This window comes from Coregonus clupeaformis, chromosome 13, assembly GCF_020615455.1.
Source record: "Coregonus clupeaformis isolate EN_2021a chromosome 13, ASM2061545v1, whole genome shotgun sequence".
Taxonomy (NCBI): Eukaryota; Metazoa; Chordata; class Actinopteri; order Salmoniformes; family Salmonidae; genus Coregonus; species Coregonus clupeaformis.
Genome location: NC_059204.1, coordinates 24270294 through 24295075, shown reverse-complemented (window position 1 = coordinate 24295075; position 24782 = coordinate 24270294). Strand labels below are relative to the sequence as shown.

The following is a 24782-nucleotide window of genomic DNA, read 5'->3' as shown; positions in this document are numbered from 1 at the left end:
TACGTCACTGATAAATTAAGGAAAACCAAAAATAGTCAAAAGTCTTTTTATTTTGTATTTGTTTACCTAAAAGTTTGCCCTAGTTTTACACTTATTTGTCTTGTCTAGAAGGGCTATTCCTACTTTTTGCATTATACTGCAAACTCATTAAGTAAATTTTTTTAAATGAATAAGACATGGTTGAAGATGTGATACATCTGCAAGAAGAGCCCCTGCTGATGGTGCTGCAGGCAGTTGGTAGTTGCTATGAATGTACACATCCTCAATTGAGCAACAGTAAAATGTTTGACATTGATCTTCTCACTCTTTTGCTAAGGCTATTGGTGAGTTTGGGAGAGCTGATCCCCTAATACACAGACACACAGACACACACACACACACATGCACAGCAGGAGGTGAGTCTAACTGAAAACACAAGCTATATAAATGTCAGATTTTGTATGTGTTCAAACCATCATTATCGTGAACTGTTTTGGGCTGGGCTTTTATGTTGGAATAGACTGCCATTTGTGATTTCCTGTTGATTGCTGAGATCTGAAAACATTTAGGAAAATAGTTATTATTTAAGCAATGTTTCATAATTTTGTAAGATCCCAAAAAATCATACTTATAAAATATTAAACAAAGTATAATCAAATCTTCATATCCAAGGATATGGATATGTAATTATTAACTCAGCTTTTAAAATATAAAGAAATACATGGCATAGGAGATATAATATATCACTTTAAATTGATGTGAACATTTTGAAATCAAGCTAAAGAGTTTAAATGTGAAGTTAAACATATTTTCAGAAATGATAGTTTTAAGTAAAACCGATGACATTACAGGAGATGTTTTTAAATAACAAAAGTATTTATTTAACTACATACAATTCCAGCTATTTCTCTGTACTTCATCATAGTGATATTGATAATAACTTATTCTAATATGAGTATTTTTATTTACCATGAGTTCATAATTATTCATCTAAATGAATGGGAGAAAAATGTATTAAAATCACAATATCAAAAATGGACAAGATCAATGGATACTGTGGAGGGCAAATCATACCAGAGAAATCGTAAGATTCCCACTATTATCTAAATCAGTTGTAACAAACTAAAATAATGTCTGTCAATGGTTGAATAATGATTCAGTTGGAGCATCAGTAAAAACAGATTGAAAGGACAATTAGTCTTATAAGAAAGAAAGAAAAAATATTTTATGATCTGGCCCACAATACGGATCAGACCTAAATAGTTAAAAAAACGCTTGCTAAGCTATCCATTTCACATGTGCACAGACAGAAGGTTCGATATTCATTCGATCGATGAATGAAAAGGCACAATGGCAAAATCGGACGGGCTCCTTTTCAAATCCACGTCTCAGATGTCCCCCCCGCCACCCTTCCACAGTCTGCAGTCGCTCAGCGGCTGGTGTGGCAGGCGGAGTGGAAGGAGAGAAAGAGCGAGAGCGAGAGAGAGAGGAGAGCAAGGGTTACATCAAGGCTGCTCCCTGGACCGTGCAAACAAGTCTAGACCAGTGACCTGTTCAATGGCTCCTTTTGAGGAGTGGGGCAAGTTCGGTCAGAGCGAGGAGAAAGCCAGGCGTGCCCCTCTTTTCAGTGCCGGAGCAGCTCACAGCCCGCGACTGCCAGGAGGTAAGGAGGGCCGGGAGGGCAGGCATCTGCTTCCATGGTTACGGGCCGTGTATGGGGACCCCGCTATTGAGGAAGCTCCGTTCTCATGCTCCCTCTGAGGCAATGTCACGCATTTTAAAGTACGGCGGACTGGGCCGGGTCTGAGGCGTGGACCATATCCACAGCAGCAGCAGAGTGGGAAATAAAATAATAGCACATGTTATAGGAAACAATTGGAGTGGGGGGATGCGTTTGGGGATGGGGGCAGCGGTGGGGTGCGTAGTAGAGAGGAAAGCAAAGTGTCTCACATGATCGCTGCAAAACCAAATATAAAATATTTTTTGAGGAGGTGAAATGTATTTTTTTCTTCTTGCCTTTAAGCGGATTCGCTTTTGTTTGCGGGAATGATATTGTTCTGTGGAAGTATGCAGCATAGATTATTTATCTTTCAGAGAGCAAAGGTCAAGGTTTATGTGGTGAACTCTTTTGTTGAAAGGCCGGATATCTTCTTAATGAGGATTCACCACAGCCTTCAACTTTAAAGTTTGACAACAAGAGAGAATTGGTGCGTAATGTGAGCAAATGACTGTGTGCTGAACTGTCTGTATTCGTTAGTTGTTTTGCTCTTTTTGAATTAATCTAAAATGGATGAGCAGTTAAATCGATGAGCAGTTAAAATATATATACAGTTCCGCCAAATTACTGTGTGCGGAAATGTCTGTATTCGTTAGTTGTTTGCTCTTTTTTAATTAATCTAAAATGGATGAGCAGTTATATATACAGTACGAGTCAAAAGTTTGGACACACCTACTCGTTCAAGGGTTTTTCTTAATTTTTACTATTTTCTACATTGTAGAATAACAGTGAAGACATCAAAACTATGAAATAACACATGGAATTATGTAGTAACCAAAAAAGTGTTAAACAAATCCAATTTGAGATTTTTCAAAGTAGCCACCCTTTGCCTTGATGACAGCTTTGCACACTCTTGGCATTCTCTCAACCAGCTTCATGAGGTAGTCACCTGGAATGCATTTCAATTAACAGGTGTACCTTGGAATTTCTTTCCTTCTTAATGCGTTTGAGCCAATCAGTTGTGTTGTGACAAAGTAGGGGTGGTATACAGAAGATAGTCCTATTTTGTAAATGACCAAGTCCATGTTATGGCAAGAACAGCTCAAATAAGCAAAGAGAAGCGACAGTTCATCATTACTTTAAGACATGAAGGTCAGTCAATCCGGAACATTTCAAGAACTTTTAAAGTTTCTTCAAGTGCAGCGCGATGATGAAACTGGCTCTCATGAGGACCGCCACAGGAAAGGAAGACCCAGAGTTATCTCTGCTGCAGGGGATGAGTTCATTAGAGTTAACTGCACCTCAGACTGCAGTCCAAATAAATGCTTCACAGAGTTCAAGTAACAGACACATCTCAACATCAACTGTTCAGAGGAGACTGCGTGAATCAGGGCTTCATGGTTGAATTGCTGCAGAGAAACCACTACTAAAGAACACCAATAAGAAGAAGAGACTTGCTTGGACCAAGAAACATGAGCAATTGACTTCATACCTGTGGAAATCTGTCCTTTGGTCTGATGAGTCCAAATTTGAGATTTTTGGTTCCAAACGCCGTGTCTTTGTGAGACGCAGAGTAGGTGAATGGATGATCTCCGCATGTGTGGTTCCCACCGTGAAGCATGGAGGAGGAGATGTGGGGGTTCTTTTCTGGTGACACTGTCTGTGATTTATTTAGAATTCAAGGCATAGTTAACCAGCATGGCTACCACAGCATTCTGCAGCGATACGCCATCCCATCTGGTTTGCGCTTAGTGGGACTATCATTTGTTTTTCAACAGGACAATGACCCAAAACACACCTCCAGGCTGTGTAAGGGCTATTTGACCAAGAAGGAGAGTGATGGAGTGCTGCATCAGATGACCTGGCCTCCACAATCAACCGACCTCAACCCAATTGAGATGAGTTGGACCGCAGAGTGATGGAAAAGCAGCCAACAAGTGCTCAGCATATGTGGAACTCCTTCAAGACTGTTGGAAAATAATTTCTCATGAAGCTGGTTGAGAGAATGCCAAGAGTGTGCAAAGCTGTCGTCAAGGCAAAGGGTGGCTACTTTGAAGAATCTCAAACCCCAACCCTTTCTTGGTTCCTACTTGATTCCATATGTGTTATTTCCGGATTTTGATGTCTTCGCTATTATTCTACAATGTAGAAAATAGTAAAAATAAAGAAAAACCCTTGAATGAGTAGGTGTGTCCAAACTTTTGACTTGTACTAATATATATATATATATATATATATATATATGATTTTTCGTCAAATTTCTGCCCTGCTAGAGCTGACCCAGTCAATTGTAAGTGCTGTTATTGTGAAGTGGAAATGTCTAGGACCAACAACGGCTCAGCCGCAAAGTGGTATGGCACACAAGCTCACAGATCGGGACGGCCGAGTGCTGAAGCACGTACCGCGTAAAAATTATCTGTCCTCGGTAGCAACACTCACTCCAAACTGCCTCTGGAAGCAATGTCAGCGCAAGAACTGTTCGTCCGAAGCTTCATGAAATGGGTTTCCATGGCCGAGCAGCCACACACAAGCCTAAAATCACCATGCGCAATGCCTAGCGTCGGCTGGAGTGGTGTAAAGCTTGCCGCCATTGGACTCTATAGTAGTGGAAATGCGTGCTCAAAAATGATGAATCACGCTTCACCATCTGGCAGTACAACGGACTAATCTGGGTTTGGCGGATGCTCGGAGAACGCTACCTGCCCCAATGCATAGTGCCAACTGTAATGTTTGGAATAATGTTCTGTGGCTGTTTTTCATGGTTTTTCAATCTTAACGTTACAGCATACAATTACATTCTAGACGATTCTGTGCTTCCAACTTTGTGGCAACAGTCTGGGGAATGCCCTTTTCTGTTTCAGCATGACAATGCCCCCGTGCACAAAGTGAGGTCCATACAGAAATGGTTTGTCGAGATCGGTGTGGAAGAACTTGACTGGCCTGCACAGAGCCCTGACCTCAACCCCATCGAACACCTTTGGGATTCATTGGAATGCCAACTGCGAGCCAGGCCTAATTGCCCAACATCAGTGCCCGACCTCACTAATACTCTTGTGGCTGAATGGAAGCAAGTCCCCGCAGCAATGTTCCAACATCTAGTGGAAAGCCTTCCCAGAAGAGAGGAGGCTGTTATAGCAGCAAAGGGGGGACCAACTCCATATTAATGCCCATGATTTTGGAATGGGATGTTCGACAAGCAGGTGTCCACATACTTTTGGTCATGTAGTGTGTGTGTGTGTGTTGTATTATACACTATTATTATTGTACCAGCTGTGAAGCTGTTCTAATGTAATATCATTATTTAGTTTTGATGTGAGAGTATTTTTGAGTGATAAGCCACCTGCCTCAAAAATAGGAATCACGTTTGTTTGTTTTCTTTGTTTTCTTTGTTTGTTTTTGGAGCCCAGGCTGTGACCATTGTTATTTGTTTTATTTAGTTTTTAGTTTTTTTTGGGGGGGGTGAATAGGGGTGGAGTGGGAGGCAGGCAGGCAGGGAGAGTGTTGGAACGTTGAATTTGGTCATGCAGCTGACGCTTTTTCCCTAACACACACCAAAATGAGTGGACAGATGGCCGCCCCTGAGGAAGGGCTTGGGGCGGAGGATTTGTATCCCGGACCGTGGGAAAGTCTTTGGCTGACTTCACCTGCTCAGGGAGCTACGACCGGATTAAATACCAATGAGAGAAATGTATAGTAACGTAGCAGCACGCAGAGAAATGGACTTAGCGCTAGGCTCTGTGTGAGCACTCCTTAATGCTGCATTTTGTTTTGTGCTGCTGAAGGTGGTGTTGGTAATACATATTGGTAATACATTTTCAAATAAGTATGTTGGAATTAATATATTTTAACTTGTGTTAGATTTGCTTGGTAATTGTGTGGAGCTGCATGGCCTTTTTCTCTTCGTAGGTACACCATGTTCAATATACCTATCTCTTTTGGCACATTTTCTTTGCAATCCTTAAGTGTTTGATGTGGGGGAAGCAGACAGACACGGCGTTTGGCCATCTTCGTTCTGTGCTTTTGATTATCTCTGTCTCAGAAGGATGACCATGTGTGTTCTTTAATATTGTTTTTATACCATCTTTTTAGGGGTGGATCAGCTTTAATATTGCAAATAGATTGTGTCTTCTATCCATGTAATTGTCTGCATCAAATCCAATCCCCCATATATATATTAAAAAAAATATATTTTCCTTAATTATTTTCCCCTAACCCTACCACCCCTCCCCTAATTGGAGTAAACTAGTGGACAACAACACCTAGGCTTCTACTTCCAGCTTATACAGTGGGGAGAACAAGTATTTGATACACTGCCGATTTTGCAGGTTTTCCTACTTACAAAGCATGTAGAGGTCTGTAATTTTTATCATAGGTACACTTCAACTGTGAGAGACGGAATCTAAAACAAAAATCCAGAAAATCACATTGTATGATTTTTAAGTAATTCATTTGCATTTTATTGCATGACATAAGTATTTGATACATCAGAAAAGCAGAACTTAATATTTGGCACAGAAACCTTTGTTTGCAATTACAGAGATCATACGTTTCCTGTAGGTCTTTACCAGGTTTGCACACACTGCAGCAGGGATTTTGGCCCACTCCTCCATACAGACCTTCTCCAGATCCTTCAGGTTTCGGGGCTGTCGCTGGGCAATACAGACTTTCAGCTCCCTCCAAAGATTTTCTATTGGGTTCAGGTCTGGAGACTGGCTAGGCCACTCCAGTACCTTGAGATGCTTCTTACGGAGCCACTCCTTAGTTGCCCTGGCTGTGTGTTTCGGGTCGTTGTCATGCTGGAAGACCCAGCCACGACCCATCTTCAATGCTCTTACTGAGGGAAGGAGGTTGTTGGCCAAGATCTCACGATACATGGCACCATCCAACCTCCCCTCAATACGGTGCAGTCATCCTGTCCCCTTTGCAGAAAAGCATCCCCAAAGAATGATGTTTCATGCTTCTCCATGCTTCACGGTTGGGATGGTGTTTTTGGGGTTGTACTCATCCTTCTTCTTCCTCCAAACACGGCGAGTGGAGTTTAGACCAAAAAGCTCTATTTTTGTCTCATCAGACCACATGACCTTCTCCCATTCCTCCTCTGGATCATCCAGATGGTCATTGGCAAACTTCAGACGGGCCTGGACATGCGCTGGCTTGAGCATGGGGACCTTGCGTGCGCTGCAGTATTTTAATCCATGATGGCGTAGTGTGTTACTAATGGTTTTCTTTGAGACTGTGGTCCCAGCTCTCTTCAGGTCATTGACCAAGTCCTGCCGTGTAGTTCTGGGCTGATCCCTCACCTTCCTCATGATCATTGATGCCCCACGAGGTGAGATGTTGCATGGAGCCCCAGACCGAGGGTGATTGACCGTCATCTTGAACTTCTTCCATTTTCTAACAATTGCGCCAACAGTTGTTGCCTTCTCACCAAGCTGCTTGCCTATTGTCCTGTAGCCCATCCCAGCCTTGTGCAGCTCTACAATTTTATCCCTGATGTCCTTACACAGCTCTCTGGTCTTGGCCATTGTGGATAGGTTGGAGTCTGTTTGATTGAATGTGTGGACAGGTGTCTTGTATACAGGTAACGAGTTCAAACAGGTGCAGTTAATACAGGTAATGAGTGGAGAACAGGAGGGCTTCTTAAAGAAAATCTAACAGGTCTGTGAGAGCCGGAATTCTTACTGGTTGGTAGGTGATCAAATAATTATGTCATGCAATAAAATGCAAATTAATTACTTAAAAATCATACAACGTGATTTTCTGGATTTTTGTTTTAGATTCCGTCTCTCACAGTTGAAGTGTACCTATGATAAAAATTACAGGCCTCTACATGCTTTGTAAGTAGGAAAACCTGCAAAATCGGCAGTGTATCAAATACTTGTTCTCCCCACTGTATATACTATATACATTTTACGGACACAGTGTATTTTACATTAGTTATCTTTTGTTTGTTTTTAGTCCCATCCTTCAGCTACCCTCAACCCCTCCCACCACGTGTGCTCTTAGATGTATTGTTATTAAGAGAGAAGAGGGCCTCTTGTCAGGCTTTATTATTTCATTTAAAAGAACACCAACTTGGCTTTATCAGATATTAGAAATTACATTTCCAGTTTTTGAAGGCATACATAGGTCTGTGTAAATAGATGTGCAAAGTAAATGTTATTTATTTTGTTGATGTAAGGAGTATATATCAACATAAAGAGTAAAAGGTTTGGAGGTATATAGTGCCAAATTACATCATACATTTTACTTTGATGTGCTATATGATAAGCTTGATTAGAGCTTATAAAAATGTAATGTAGTGCGAATACAGTGCATTCGTAAAGTATTCAGACCCCTTGACTTTTTTCACATTTTGTTATGTTACAGCCTTATTCTAAAATGGATTAAATCGTTTTTTCCCCCTCATCAATCTACACACAATACCTGATAATGACAAAGCAAAACAGGTTTTTAGACATTTTTGCAAATGTATTAAAAATAAAAAACTGATATCACATTTACATAAGTATTCAGACCCTTTACTCAGTACTTTGTTGAAGCACTTTGGCAGTGATTACAGCCTCGAGTCCTCTTGGGTATGACGCTACAAGCTTGGCACACCTGTATTTGGGGTGTTTCTCCCATTTTTCTCTGCAGATCCTCTCAAGCTCTGTCAGGTTGGATGGGGAGCATCGCTGCACAGCTATTTTCAGGTTTCTCCAGAGATGTTCGATCGGGTTCAAGTCCGGGCTCTGGCTGGGCCACTCAAGGACATTCAGAGACTTGTCCCGAAGCCACTCCTGCGTTGTCTTGGCTGTGTGCTTAGGGTTGTTGTCCTGTTGGAAGGTGAACCTTCGCCCCAGTCTGAGATCCTCTCATGGTCTGAGAGTCTTTAGGTGCCTTTTGGCAAACTCCAAGCGGGCTGTCATGTGTCTTTTACTGAGGAGGGGCTTCCATCTGGCCACTCTACCATAAAGGCCTGATTGGTGGAGTGCTGCAGAGATGGTTGTCCTTCTGGAAGGTTCTCACATCTCCACAGAGGAACTCTGGAGCTCTGTCAGTGACCATCGGGTTCTTGGTCACCTCCCTGACGAAGGCCCTTCTCCCCCGATTGCTCAGTTTGGCCAGGCGGCCAGCTCTAGGAAAAGTCTTGGGGGTTCCAAACTTCTTCCATTTAAGAATGATGGAGGCCACTGTGTTCTTGGGGACCTTCATTGCTGCAGAAATGTTTTGGTACCTTTCCCCAGATCTGTGCCTTGACACAATCCTATCTTGGAGCTCTACGGACAATTCCTTTTTAACCTCATGGCTTGGTTTTTGCTCTGATATGTGCTGTCAACTGTGGGACCTTATAAGACAGGTGTGTGCCTTTCCAAATCATGTCCAATCAATTGAATTTACCACAGGTTGACTCCAATCAAGTTGTAGAAACATCTCAAGGATGATCAATGGAAACAGGATGCACCTGAGCTCAATTTCGAGTCTCATAGCAAAGGGTCTGAATACTTATGTAAATATGGTATTTCTGTTTTTTGATTTTTAATACATTTGCAAACATTTCTAAAAACCTGTTTTGGCTTTGTCATTATGGTGTATTGTGTGTAGATTTGATAAGGCTGTAACGTAACAAAATGTAGAAAAAGTCAAGGGGTCTGAATACTGCTATTTCTGTCAAGTCATTCCAAGGTATTTTCTACCTGGTTTCCACTTGGCAGATGGACTCAAGTAAACTTATTGTAGGAGAATTGGTGGGCATTTATGTACACATTCCATTAGCTAAAACAAATATACTGAACAAAAATATAAATGCAACATGCAACAATTTCAACGATTTTACTGAGTTACAGTTCATATAAGGAAATCAGTCAATTGAAATGTATTAATTAGGCCCTAATCTATAGATTTCAAATGACTGGGCAGGGGCTATGCCATGGGTGGGCCTGGGAGGGCATATGCCCACCCACTGGGGAGCCAGGCCCAGCCAATCAGAATGAGCTTTTCCCCACAAAAGAGCTTTATTACAGACAGAAATACTCCTCAGTTTCATTTGCATGCTCCCTCAAAACTTGAGACATCTGTGGCATTGTGTTGTGTGACAGAACTGCACATTTTAGTAGCCTTTTATTGTCCCCAGCACAAGGTGCACCTGTGTAATGATCATGCTGTTTAATCAGCTCCTTGATTTGCCACACCTGTCAGGTGGATTGATTATCTTGGCAAATGAGACATGCTCACTAACAGGGATGTAAACAAATTTGTGCACAAACTTTGAGAGAAATAAGCTATTTTGCATATGGAAAATGTGTTGGATCTTTTATTTCAGCTCATGAAACATGGGACCAACACTACATGTTGTTTTTATATTTTTGTTCAGTATAGTTTGGACAGTTAACAGGCTGTTAATATTTACATGTAGAAAATTCTGTCTGGTTTGGGCCCTGGCCTTGGCTCAGGCTTCATATCCAAATGTCCAGTTTAGACTGAGGGCCTTGGATAGTCAGAGGACTCTCTGATTGCTATTCCAAGTTCCTTGCTTAAAAAAAAGGCTTTTGATTCAATAGTGGTTAAAGAGTGTCATTGGGTTGAGTCAAGTGCACTCCAACTGAAAAGGCGGTTGGTGTGTGGGTGGGGGGACTATTGTAGAGATTAAATGTGGAACAGTGGTTATGCATACTGCAGTGTGGTAATGAAAATAGTGTTTGACTTGCAATTTGAACTTGACTTATTTCAGGAATGTTTCAAAAGACCTTTAAAGAATTCTGCTGGAGCAGTGCAGTGCAGCAGTCACAGGGGTTTCATCATAACAGAACTTTACAGCGGTCCTGTAATTATGTTGACATTATGCTATCTTTTATGTTTTTTTAATGCTTAAACTATTAAAAAGTGCTGTAATTGCAGTCACAGGGGTTTCTCTGTGTACATACTGCAATTATAGCACTTTTTAATAGTTTAAGCATTAAAAAAACATAAAAGATAGCATAATGTCAACATAATTACAGGACCACTGTAAAGTTCTGTTATGATGTCTGCAGTGTAATTACTTATCTCATACTGTTATCTATAAGGGTATTCCATCCATTTTACACTATTGCATGGGTTATCCCGAAATGCCAAACTAGTGTTAAAATCAAAGAAATTGTCAGAGCTATCCTATTATTTTCTAATATGACCTGTCAAACACATTTAGGCCTACACACCCATTTGTTCTGTATTCTTTGCATTAGAATAGAGCAGGGTTTCCTAAACTCGGTCCCGTTTGTGCTCTGTACACTGTAGATAAATACACACTGGGAGACATTTTGAGCTGACCTATTCTCTTCAGCCGCTATTTTTAACATGGTAATTTGCCATTGGCCCAATGTACTGGTTTCAGAGGCCCATATCATTAATCATGGAGGGCATTACTGCAGTAATTACCCTTTCTACCAGTCACTGTGTACCCACAACACCAGGCACATCTCTCTGGCTTCGACACACACACACACACACCTTGATAGTGCAGTAATTCGATTTTTCCTGTAGTGTCCAACATTTTGCATACACACACACACACACACACACACACTCCATCTCTCGGAGAGTAATTTTGCAGTGTTCACACATTCCTGCAGAGTACACACATACAGAGTATACACTCATTCACTCACACACAGAATTCCATATGGCACTACTTACAGTAATTCAGTTTTATCCATGTGTACCCAGAGCACAGGTTGCAATGCTCCAACTTTTGGACCTAGACTTGGCACTCCGGTACCGCTTGCCGTGCGGTAGCAGAGAGAACAGTCTATGACATGGGTGACTAGAGTCTTTGACAATTTTTTGGGCCTTCCTCTGACACCGTCTAGTATATACTGTAGGTCCTGGATGGCAGGAAGCTTGGCCACAGTGATGTACTGGGCCATATGCACTACCCTCTGTAGCGCCTAGCGGTCGGAGGCCGAGCAGTTGCCATACCAGGCGGTAATGCAACCGGTCAGGATGCTTTCGATGGTGCAGCTGTGGAACTTTTTGAGGATCTGTGGACCCATGCCAAATCTTTTCAGTCTCCTGAGGGGGAAACGGCGTTATCGTGCCCTCTTCATGACTGTCTTGGTGTGTTTGGACCATGATAGTTTGTTGGTGATGTGGACTCCAAGGAACTTGAAACTCTCAACCCGCTCCACTACAGCCCCGTCGATGTGAATGGGGGCGTGTTTGGCCCTCGTTCTCTTGTAGTCCACGATCAGCTCCTTTGTCTTGCTCACGTTGAGGGAGAGGTTGTTGTCCTGGCACCACACTGTGTGTAGTGCGATTGAGATTGCGTCATCTGTAGATCTGTTGGTGCGGTGTGCGAATTGGAGTGGGTCAAGGGTTTCCGGGATGATATTGTTGATGTGAGCCATGACCATCCTTTCGAAGCACTTCATGGCTACCGACGTGAGTGCTATGGGGCGGTAGTCATTTAGGCAGGTTACCTTAGCTTTCTTGGGCACAGGGACTATGGTGGTCTGCTTGAAACATGTAGGTATTACATACTCGGTCAGGGAGAGTTTGAAAATGTCAATGAAGACACTTGCCAGTTGGTCTGCGCATGCTCTGAGTACACGTCCTGGTAATCTGTCTGGCCCTGCAGCCTTGTGAATGTTGACCTATTTAAAGGTCTTGCTCACATCAGCTATGTAGTAGAGCCGGTGTAGTAGGATTCAATCTTAGTCCTGTATTGACGCTTTGGCTGTTTGATGGTTCGTCTGAAGGCATAGCGGGATTTCTAATAAGCGTCCGGATTAGTGTCCCGCTTCTTGAAAGCGGCAGCTCTAGCATTTAGCTTGGTGCGGATGTTGCCTGTAATCCATGGCTTCTGGTTGGGATATGAACGTACAGTCACTGTGGGGATGACGTTTTTGATGCACTTATTGATGAAGCCGGTGACTGTGGTGGTATACTCCTCAATGCCATTGGATGAATCCCGGAACATATTCCAGTCTGTGCTAGCAAAACAGTCCTGTAGCATAGCATCCGCGTCATCTGACCACTTCCGTATTGAGTGAGTCACTGGTACTTCCTGCTTTAGTTTTTGCTTGTAAACAGGAATCAGGAGGATAGATTTATGGTCAGATTTGCCAAATGGAGGGCGAGGGAGAGCTTTGTGTGCGTCTCTGTGTGTGGAGTTAAGATGGTCTAGAGTTATTTTTCTCTCTGGTTGCACATGTGACATGCTGGTAGAAATGAGGTCAAACGGATGTAAGTTTGCCTGCATTAAAGTCCCTGGCCACTAGGAGCGCCGCTTCTGGATGAGCATTTTCTTGTTTGCTTATGGCCTTATACAGCTTGTTGAGTGCAGTCTTAGTGCCAGCATCGGTTTGTGGTGGTAAATAGAAAAAAAATCTATCGCTTGGTAAGATAGTGTGGTCTACAGCTTATCATGAGATACTCTACCTCAGGCCAGCAATACCTCGAGACTTCCTTAATATTAGACATCGCGCACCAGCTGTTATTGACCAATAGACACACACCGGACGTAGCTGTTCTGTCCTGCCGATGCACGGAAAACCCAGCCAACTGTATATTATCCGTGTCGTCATTCAGCCACAACTCGGTGAAACAGTTTTTAATGTCCCATTGGTAGGATAGTCTCAAATGGAGCTCATCCAGTTTATTCTCCAGTGATTGCACGTTGGCCAATAGAACGGATGGTAGAGGCGGGTTACCCCCTCGCCGACAAATTCTCACAAGGCATCCAGATCTGCGACACCTATATCTCCGTCTTTTCTTCATGCGAATGATGGGGATTTGGGCCTGGTCCGGGAGAAACAGTATTTCCTTCACATCAGACTCATTAAAGAAAAAATCCCACTGTGTTCTTATCAATGACAATATGGGTGTTGATTGAGTACTTAATATTAAACTGGAGGACACTTACTTCTTTAGGTGGTGTGTTTGTTGTAAGAGGTGTTTACAACGATTTAAACAGCACATAAGAAAACAAGTGAATATACAAATCTACCAGGAAACAGAAAAAGTGAGCGAAGGAGGGTTGGAGTGGGGGAAGAGATAGAGGAATCAGTGGCAATGCTATGTAACCTCTTTGAGATCATTGTTCCATGCCAAATGGCCCCTGCGGTGTGTGACACCAGACTCAATGGGCTCTTCCGTGGGATATAATGGGTTAACGCCAGACAAAGGGAGCTGGGAACATGGAGCACAGCAGGGGAGGCCCCAGTGGAAGCACCAGGGCTGCAGTATAATCCTCTGCTCTGTCTCATCCTGTTTGCTCTGCCTGGAATCATCATCCACGGCCTGGGTTGACTATACTGACTGACTGAATGACACGCGTGCTGCTCTGCTCCCTCCCTTCCTCCCTCTGTAGGCTACATGGCTTTCTTGGTGAGGAGCCACATGTTCTGTTTTAAGCATGAACACTTCTCTCTGACTGCTCCCCCTTCTATACCACTAGCTCCAGGCCATGCATGGATGTCAGTCACATTCCTTGGCTAAAGTCAAGCCAGAGAGATGATGATAATTAAAGGCAAATGTTTAAATTCCAATAGGATGAACGTGAACGTTGAGCCAATGCTTGGCATGGGTCTCCTCAGCTGCATGTTAACCTAGGGCTTCTTTACCCTGCCACCCATGTCATGTAGAATGAAGTTACACTCCCCTGCGTGTGTATTTAGGCAGTGATGCAAACATTTTACATGTGGCTCTAGCATTTTGGATTTGAGATTTAAAAAAAGATGAGGTGACAGCACAGAATGTCAGGGCTCTACGCTGACCTTTTCTACAACGAGTGCGCGTGTTCTTAAGTTGAAAAATGTAGGCGCACACAAATAAATTTAGGAGCACAATTAAAAATATTTGAGGTAATAAAGCTAGAATCCTTAATTTTTCTAGGCGCACTGGTGCTCCTAAATTAAAATTCCAGGTTGCACAGCAAAATATTTTGCCGCATATGCGAGTAAAATGGTCACACTGTAGAGCCCTGAATGTCACTTTTTATTTCAGGTATTTTCAAACGTATCTGTTTTACCGTTTAGAAATAAAAGCACTTTATAGATCTAGTCCCCCCATTTGAAGATCTAGTCAAAAGTTTAGTATTTGTTCCCATATTCCTTGCCTGACGACTCAAACTGAATACTTCCTCTGCTCTGTGTTTGCTACATACTTCAGTCTGAGACTGTCATCATTGAAGTCGTTTGTGGTGACGTCAAAATGAGGGGTGTTGTACAAAACAAATCCATCAGCGATTGGATCGTCTCTTACCAATCAGAGTATCAAAGCCAATGACGAATTTTCGAAACGCCACTTTACCCACGTGTGTTCTTGCCCAACCCATCGGTTTCTGTTACCAATCAGAACTGTTAGAATGTGTTTGCATTCTAGAAATTGTCGGGGAGGGACTCAAATTGCAGAGAAGAAAAGTTTGTGGGCGTGGCGTTTGGCCGGAGCAATGAGTCTGGATAGCCAAGCAACCATATTCTTAGTATGCAATGACTACATCAAGCTTGCGAGTCTACAAACTCGTTGGATGTATTTGTTTTGGTTTGGTTTTGGGGTATGTTTTGCCCAATAGGAATTGAATGGTTAATGATGACTGGATTCATTTTCTTTCTAAGTGAGTAGCTAAGATGTTTCTGAAGACTTCTAAATCAATCCTGATAATGATTTTAAAAAAGGATGAATGAATCATGGATAATGATATGTGAGAAAGTTAGAGGCTACAACAAAGCATGCTAACCTCTCACCATGACCTATAATGGGGGAGATTAGCATCTTTGGGAGGGTATGATCTTTGTCCCTCTAACTTTCTCCCTCATCGTCATTCACTATTCATTCATGATTATCCATAATTATTGTAGTGTCCACATTCATGTAGAAGTGTTCACAAACATATTATATTCTTACTGACAATAAAAGTGAAACAATTCATTATTCACTATTCACTTCCTATTGGACAAAACATAATCCAAAACACAACCAAAAAGAAGCTGTAAATTCATCCAACAAGTTTGTAGAGTCACAAGTTGTGTGACAGGACTATGGGGCCAAATACTAAACTTTTGACTACTTTATTAATACACTAAGGGGCAGTTTCCCAGACACAGATTAAGCCTAATCCTGGACAAAAAAGCATTTTCAATGGAGATTCTAGTTTTTAGTCCAGGACTAGGCTAATCTGTGTCCGGGAAACTGGCCATATAAGTGAAATGTGTCCAAATACTTATGACATCAAATGGGGGACTAGATATAAAGTGCTTTCATTTCTAAACGCTAAAACAGATCTGTATGAAACTACCCTCAAATAAAAGGTGACACTCATTACTGTCACCTCATATGAAACCTTTGATCTCTAATCCAAAATGCTAGAGTATAGAGCCAAAAACAAAAACAAATGCAGCACTGTCCAAATGCATACGTAGGGGAGTGTATATACTTTCTGCTGGTTGATGCGACAACCTTTCTATAAATACTTCAATTGCTCTCATTTTCATTTTACACAAACATTTCTCATAGATATTTTGAGAGCTATGTTTTTTATTTATTTGTATTCCTGAACATTATGGTTTACCACACTATATTTCTGAACATTATGGTTTATCACACTATATTCCTGAACATTATGGTTTATCACACTATATTCCAGAACACTATGGTTTACCACACTATATTCCTGAACACTATGGTTTACGACACTATATTCCTGAGCACTATGGTTTACCACACTATATTCCTGAACACTATGGTTTACCACACTATATTCCTGAGCACTATGGTTTACCACACTATATTCCAGAAACATTAAGGTTTATCACACTATATTCCTGAACACTATGGTTTACCACACTATATTCCAGAAACATTACCTGAAATAGTCACTGCATCGTTTATTGTGTCTAAGTCTGTTTTTTTTACTGCGAAAACAAAACCATAGAACATTTTATTGTAATGAATGATTAGCTTTATTTTTCACAGTGCAGAAACAATGTGAATATTCATACAGTAAGAGTTGTTGTTCAGGAAAAGTTTAGCAATATCTGACAAATGTCTAGATACCAAATTGTGTTTTGTAAGAATTTAGAAATATGACATAGACCATCAAACATTAATTCGTTGTGAGATGTAATGCATATTGCATATAGAGTATTCAAATAAGGGAGCATTTAAATGTAGGAGCATGTTTTTGTCTGGAATTTCATCTAACCATTCATTTCACATCCAACAATGTGGCTGTGGTATTTTCAGACAGCACAGAATGATTTCAGAATTTTTTTTGCAAAAAGAAGAAGGAAATCTGAATCTAATCCTATCTGTAGCCTACATTCATTGGGGGGTTTGTAGGACTATAATTTCAAGCAGCTTGCAATGTAAAGTGTGCGTAGTTTGGTCAATGTTTTTAACAGTAGATGGTGAATTATTTTTAAATTTTTTATGTGTGTCCAAATGATTTTGAATTTAGTTATATTGGGTGCGAAACTACCGCCCAATTTGCTATTTAGGATTGTTGGCAATAAAGCTGATTAACCTGCAAGTCACCTGGCTGGCTGCTTTAATGTACTTGTTTTGGGAGAAGCTTTAGCCTAGGAACTGACTCTAGCAGCTGTAAAGACTTAGGCCCTACCTACACAATGGGCTCCACATTAAAGAGGATTGGGGAAAAGGCTTCTAATGGTACCAATAGTAATTCAAAAGCGATAAAATATTAATTAATCTCTCCTCGGCTTATGAGTTTTACCTTATTGACTGGTACTTCCTAATTGTGTCTGATTGCTTTGCAAAGAGCCTAATTACAGTCTTAGATAGGAAATATATTTTTTTTCAAGGGCTTACACTCATTTTAATAATTTCCAGTGCTCATTTTTACATTGTCAGTCAATTGCTTTGATAATGAGAGGTTGTGAAGGGGATTGTCTTTGGGGAAATTGTTTGGTAAGGACATGCTGAGAGAAGGTATCATTATGAAAACAGCTTACTCTGCTGCCAAATGAAAAGTTATCCTTAATACGTTAGATTACAGCCTGTTCATTGTCTGTCTGTCTGTCTGTCTGTCTGTCTGTCTGTCTGTCTGGAGAGGCCTGTGGAAAATCTATGTTGAGATAAAGAAGTGAAGGGTGTTTGATATGTTTTGAACATTTCCAGCTTGTCTCTCTGGACTGCATAAAGGAGTAAATGGGTTGGCATAACTGATGTGAATTTAAAAACTGCAATTGTTTAACGCTTCCACTATAGGACCTTATAAAATATGATTTTAATGATGACATCTTGTTGTTATAAGACATTTTATAACTCAAACATTATTTCCAATATTTCATTTGGAAGGGCCGTGCCACATTGCATGCCCAGAACAGAGACATGATGAAAGAAAAATAAGCTGCAGCCATCTTGGTAAATCTCTCATCACGTCATCCTGCAGCAGCATCTCCCATATTGAGGAGATCTAACTCCTCTATGTTACCGGGCAGACTTTGGCCTGTCAGTCTGGTACTTTGTAATTACATTGCATACGGTGGCAATACTGGAGTTTTATCTTCATACAATCGTAATTAAATCAGGTCTATCAGTTTTTAAATGTTAAGCCAATGGCTGTGTGTAAAGATTAGCATTTTTCCTGTGTCCTTGTTATAATGTTGTAATGCCTGAGCTGTGATATAAAGCCTTGGTAATTAAAACACAATGCCAGGTCATGAGGGGAGCCAGCCACACAATGTAAAGCTCTCGGAGATCCCGGGATGAAAGGTGCCATAGAAATCCAATCCATTTTAATTGTCTTTTGAATTAATTTGAAATGGCTCAGGTCAATTAAGACAATGCATTTCTCCAGCTTTGTGTAATGCCAAATCCATCGATCCATAGAGATGACTTTATACATTAATTAATGTGTAGGATATATTTGTGTATTGATCCTTTTTAGCGACGCTGGTATAAAAGCACAAGGTCTGATAGCGGTCTTATCTGAAGACTCACCCAGCCCAGACCAGGTAATCAATTCAGTGCTATTCAGAGACTGATGCCCTTTCATTTTGTTATTGTTTGGCTGACTTCAACATTTGCTAGCTATGCAAAAGCATCCACTATCTTTACGTCTGCGTAATGACTTTAACTCAAAGCTACTACTGTATCTTAATTAGAGACTAGCCCTTCTCCAAAGACTTTGTTTTAGTTCATTGTCATTTACCACTGGAGAGAGATGCTGTGGCTCCGTATCAATTTATTTTTAGACAACCTGCCCTGAATTATCCGTTTTTAATCTCAGTGAAAAGACTTGATAGCAGGAAACAAAGTTATTTTGTCCAGATTCAATGTTGTTCCTGTGGTGTGATATTTCCTTGTTTTGAGGCAGTACCTGATTTGGTTGGTTGGGTTTTTGGTGTGTCTGTTCTCTGCTCAACTCTATTCCTCTCCCCACCGCTCATAACCCTGGTCTACGTACTCTATCCCTCCCCTCCCTGCTGATTGGCCCCAGAGAAGGCAGCTGCAGCCAATGAGGCTTGCCGAAAGTGTAAGTGTTTAGTCTGGCACTAGGCAGCAGAATCGACTGACAGGCGGGTCAGGCAAAGTCATCGTCTTGGCTGGCTGCCTGGCAAACCTCTGGTACCATTTAAGAAGAGGGGCCAGAACAAGGCAAGGAAAGGCCTCTCTGCAGGGGAAGCAACCTCAGTCCCCTTTCTCGGTCTCTCTCTCTGCCTCTCTCTCTCGCTCTCTCTCTCTCACTCTGTCTGAAAAGCTTACTCTCTGAAAAGGCTGAAGAGAAAGGCTGAAGATTTGTCTCTCCCTTGCTTCAAAGGTGAGGGAGCACAAAACAGACCTGTTGCCTGTGCCTTAGCCTATGTTAACCACACGAAAACGAACATGGACCTCTCTACAGCAGATGCATATACAGTACAGTCCTCTCCTCAGCCTGACCCAGTCAGAGGACAGGACAGTGTGAACCTTCATCTGGATTAACCTGTGGGCTGTATATTTCCTGTCATGGCTGGAGGCAACATCAAATTAGTGGTAATAATGGTGGACTCTTGGTTTGAGACATAAATAACACTCTGTCCCTTGTGAGCCTTTGGAGAATAAAATGGCTGATATTATCTTTCCCCAAAGCTTAGGCTGCCTGTAGCGCAGGCTTGTCGTGAAGATTAACAAACCAAATAAAAAATAACGTTACAAATTTCACTCTTACAGCAAATGGCATGCCTCAGAAATGTGTGAAAACTGCTGATAAGTATGTTCATGTTAAGGGTAAATTAGTCTTTCACCAGAGAGGCATTTTGTAAGGACTATCTCACTCACATCATGCATTAGGTTCTATCAACATAGTCATATTTAAACGTCTTGGAATATTGTTTTGGTGGTTCAGATCAGATTCATTACAATTAGATAAATGCAGTAAATGTCCAAATCTAATGGTTTCCTCTCCCCTACGTTTCACCCCTTTTCCCCTCCCCGAACTGTTTCAAATTACCGTCTGTCTGTCAGATTTTTCACCCCTGTCTGGTTTACGATGGTATATTCCATCCCAGGAGAAACCATTTTTCCCTTTCTGGTCTCATTTGAACTTTGACCGTGGCCTCCTGCCTCTCAGGATATCAGATGACCCCTCAGTGGGAGTGAGGGGGCGTGAGGGAGGGGTGAGGTGACATTAACGTTTTATCATCGTTACCATGTTACTACATGTTACTAGACAGGCTGGGGGATATGAAAAATCTATGCACTCACTAACTGTAAGTCACTCTGGATAAGAGCGTCTGCTATATGACTAAAATCTAAAATCTAAATCATATGAAGTCAATATAAATTTACCTCCTAAAAGAAAATAAATAATTTGGCTTGGTTTTGGCTTGGTAACTTCTACCCTTCCTCCATCTCTTCCTCCCACCACAGCCAGTCTGTCAATCCTAGACAGTCTCAGGCTCTCAGCGTAATGTGTTTTTTAATCATTTTCGAAGGTAAGGAAGCATGGCAGATTCTCAGCACTTTTGATTTAAAGCTAAATGATGTGGGGGAAACATGTAAAAGAGGCTTTTGGATGTAAATTAGAGCTCCTCCATGGTGTATGGCTAGTTCTGTGTGAGTCAGAGGGCCGTGTTATATGCATGAGTTATTGTCTTGAACCGCCTGACTCCTGTGTGTGTGTACTTCTACTGTACGAAGGAGGGTCTCATGGCCAAACTATGTGTGTGTGTGTGTTTTTTCCTACTGTACCAGTGCCTCACTGTGTGTTTGTGAGAGAGTGAAAAAGAGGAGAAACATTGCACACTACTTTTGATTCATGGAACGTTTACAGGAGAGACACAGCAACATAGGATAGTTTGACTTTATCTGTACATTTCCTGTATGTTCCCAGCCACAGCAGCAGGCTTGCTGTTTGTCATGATAGCTGGAAGTAGAAATATCATTTTACAACGTAGAGGATGAGGAGAAGAGCTGTATGAAGGACCAATGCCCAGTTACACAGACAAGCAGAGAAGACCTAGTATTCTAAATGAATGTGAATGCTGGCAGATACTGTATATTCCAAGCAGTGTGTGTTTGTGCGTGCGCAAGCGGCAGAAGATGTCATCTGTAGAGCCCTTTTCATTTATTCTATCAAAAAGGGAACTGGTATATGAGGCGAATTGAAAGCACCCACCATGAACATCAAATTGACTTTGGAAGGCTCCAGGCATTCCTGTTCGACAGCACATTAGGCCCGGCTACTCTCCACCTTGAGATGATGGGCAGCCTGCCAGGTTGGGGTTGCCATGACTCCTAACGCAACCCCTTCCCTCTGCACTCCCTCCCCCCTTGAAGGTGCCAGATTTTCGGGCAGGCTGGGCTGGCTAAGGTTTTGATTTAGACAAAAGATGTCTTAACAATGTCAGCAGAATGCTTTATGGGAATGCTGTGGCTTTCTGGTAGAAAATCATGTGACCTCCTTGGCCAAGGTTTTGTTATGGTGCCAGGAGGGAGAGAGGGAGTGAAGGGGGAAACTTGGAATGCGATGCCAGCAAAGGGTTTTTATTCTTTCTTTTTTTGGCTTTCTTTCATTCTTGTGTTTGCTGAGAAAATGGCGGATGGTGTGGAGCTGAAATTAACCCGATTTGCCAGTGGAGCTGGGCGCAAAAACACAACTCAACTTTAGTTTTATTAAATCAGAAGCGGACGCTTTTTTTGCATGGCACCCATGTCTCATCGCTTTTTGATTCCTGATAAATCCTGCTTCCTGTCTGTCTGTCTCTGGCTGGGTACAAAAGAGAGATCAGAACAATCCAAACCAAATATAAATGATGAATGTCAAATGGTTAGTAGAGATCTGGGTAAGTGGCACTGGTGCTGGCACATTTGCCCTGTTCCGTTCCATACCTGGCTTTGTCGCACTGCGGCCATGCAACCACATCCAGGAATATTCAGATGTGTTGGGGAACTCTGTATTTGGCACAGTTAACGCTAGCTGACCGTGGCATGCTCCATTACACTGGCATCCCATTCGCCATGGCATCCCGTTCACCCGGGCAGTTTTATACAGTTCCTTGCCATGATTTTCTAAATTGCTGCTGCTTTCTGGGCTAAGTTGGGCTAACCTATCCTCTCGCCACAGCCTCAGTGCTGCATGCTAGCCAGGAGGAGAGGAGGACTGCCTGGCATGTCTCTCTGGGGGAAGAGAATAGACGGGGAGAGATCTCCTCCACAACATATTTATTGGACTGCCATGCACATTTCCTATCTGGAGGGAACTGCTGAAGCATGTGATACTCCTGATATGAGCGGCTGCAACTGTAAATGGAATCTGCTTTAGAATGGACAGAATACAATTGCAATACAATTGCCGGTACTGTCAGGGTTTTTGTGAGGCCGTTCTCTCTTCATCTTTTTCTTTCTTTGCTTTATTATTCACCAACACATTTATTTTCAGTCTGAAATATTGTGTGTTTAAATATAGTAAGTCGTTTATATTGTACTATTGCTATTAATTTAGGAACCATAAGACTGTGTGGTAGGGTGTGGAACTGCTGGTTTTGAACAAACCTATTAATGTTGTTACTTTCTTTGTGTTTTCAGAGAGGAAGAGAGTGAGAAATGACCGTGGGTGACTCCTTACCCTGAAAGGCACACAATCAACAGGGTAAGTTACCTTCAGAAAGAAGTTACCCTCTACAATACATTGTGTTATTGTTTGTATCCTGAATTACCAAAAGATCCAATGGCTGTTTCTTGAATTGTGAACCTTGGATCTGGCACAGACATTGTGTTGTGTTCATCTCCTCAACATGCCCTCTTTGTTACATGTCTATAGACCAGACAAAAAGCTATGGAGACATTCTTTGCCTTTGCAGTCTCACCTGTACATTCAAGCAATACATCTGTAGTTATTTAGATTTTGTAGCTGTATTTGGTTTGATCTGACTTAGTTTGACAGGTACAGTATATTTTCAGATCATTTCTGGGAGATTCGGCCCTGCGGTTTTCCTCTGGCCCTTTCTATTGTGTTGTAGCCAACATCCCTCTGCTCGGCTCAAAACACTTCAGATCCTTATACGATTCAACACATGTAACAGAATTGATCCACTCTGTGATTGAGATGGAACAGGGTTTTATTGAGTGGTTTATTATCATCACTGTATTGTTGGTTAGGATAGTGTAAGGATGAGATTCTGGAGGTAATTTTGGACATCAACCTATCAACGACATTCTTTTTGATTTGACAGCCTGTTTCATGCATGGTACAGTAGACTTCTCCACTTACATAAAGTGACATATTAACACAGTTGGGCCCCAGGTTTGTGGCATAGTGTAACGTATTTTTCAGTGTAATTTGCCATATTTATTTGGATACTTTCCAACTAACCACTTGGCACAAACCCGTAGATCCGATCTTGTGGCGAATCTGACATCACAAGCTCCTCTCTGTGGGTCTCTGTCATTGTGGTGTGAACAGCATCTTTTTTTATAATGGCAACTTTTTGTCTCTTTGATGCCCTTTATTTGTAAAATGACTAGTTATAGATATTTGCTGTCCTGTGGTGTTTAGGAGCTCCAAGACATTGTTTGTGTAAGAGTAGCCAAGTCTGATTACTTGAACAAAGCCTGAACCATAATGTTTCAGTGTTGTTTGATTTGATAGCATATTCCAACCTTTTGACAGTAATGGAAGCAACCTTATCCTCCAGGATGGAAAAAGAGACTACAGTACAAATCAGAAGATACTAGTGTTCTTGGCTTGCAAATAGCGGACAAGACAAGAAGAAGGCCTACTGAAAATGTGTGCATCCGGGTTGAGGTAGTAGGTTGTATGGTTTAGAATGACACCCTGGGAGTTAACGGTACAACCTTCTAGCTTTCCTTGGAGCACACTCATGACATCAAGCAAAGAGATGACCCTCATCATGTCTTTCAAAGCATAGCTTGGCTTGGTTTACATTAGCCAACTATTTTTGAGGGCCATGATGTCAAAACATCGCCGTCATTGTTTTTTTCTCTGTGCACTATTTTAATGTAAGTGTGCATTATAAAGGTGATGAATTTAGAAGGAACGTTGCCTAAATATATTGTACAAAAATCTAAACGCAACATGCAACAATTTCAATAATTTCAATAATTTTACTGAGTTACAGTTCATATAAGGAAATCAGTCAATTGAAATAAATTCATTAGGCCCTAATCTATGGATTTCACATGACTGGGCAGGGGCGCAGCCATGGGTGGGCCTGGGAGGGCATAGGCCCACCCACTGGGGAGCCAGGTCCAGCCAATCAGACTAAGTTTTTCCCCACAAAAAGGCTTTATTACAGACAGAAATACTCCTCAGTTTCATCAGCTGTCCGGGTGTCTCCACCATTCCCGCAGGTGAAGAAGCTGGATATGGAGGTCCTGGGCTGGCGTGGTTACATGTGGTCTGCGGTTGTGAGGCTGGTTGGACGTACTGCCAAATTCTCTAAAACGACGTTGGAGGCGGCTTATGGTAGAGAAATTAACATTACATTCTCTGGCAACAGCTCTGTTGGACATTCCTGCTGTCAGCATGCCAATTGCACACTCCCTCAAAACTTGAGACATCTGTGGCATTGTGTTGTGTGACAAAACTGCAAATTTTTGAGTGACCTTTTATTGTCCCCAGCACAAGGTGCACCTGTGTAATGATCATGCTGTTTAATCAGCT

General features: G+C 41.8%; 1 long non-coding RNA gene across 1 annotated transcript; it reads left to right on the top strand.

Annotated features, from left to right (window-relative positions):
• The first annotated feature begins 1284 nt into the window (after nucleotides 1-1284).
• On the top strand, nucleotides 1285-24509 carry LOC121579788. The gene is made up of 3 exons (XR_006002949.1): nucleotides 1285-1642; nucleotides 22685-22748; nucleotides 24470-24509. It is a non-coding gene; the product is annotated as an uncharacterized LOC121579788 (long non-coding RNA).
• Nucleotides 24510-24782: the final 273 nt, after the last annotated feature.